Source organism: Chenopodium quinoa, unplaced genomic scaffold (assembly GCF_001683475.1).
Source record: "Chenopodium quinoa cultivar QQ74 unplaced genomic scaffold, ASM168347v1, whole genome shotgun sequence".
NCBI lineage: Eukaryota > Viridiplantae > Streptophyta > Magnoliopsida > Caryophyllales > Amaranthaceae > Chenopodium > Chenopodium quinoa.
The window spans coordinates 1,829,877-1,830,233 of NW_018743979.1; positions in this window are offsets into that span (position 1 = coordinate 1,829,877).

Genomic DNA, 357 nt, shown 5'->3' on the forward strand with positions numbered 1-357 from the left:
GTAATTCGTTCCTACAAACTGTAATGTATACAAAATTACAAATACTTTCTTTGCCAAATTTTTATTGAAGGCCCTGCATACAATGTCCATGTCACAAATTTGGGTTTAACAGCCCAAGAAACTCCTCTATTCTCCAATCGTTCTAAACACATTGTTCTTGCATTGATTTGGGTACCTAAAAGGGCCACAAGGTCCACAACCCATAATGACCACCTTTATGATGCTAATCATGGTTTAATTACTATTTAATTACTAATATCAACGTAGATCTAGAATATAAATACAATTATATAATCCAACTTATATATAAAATATTTCAATCAGATATAATTTGATCCATGCGTCAAAGCTGACCTT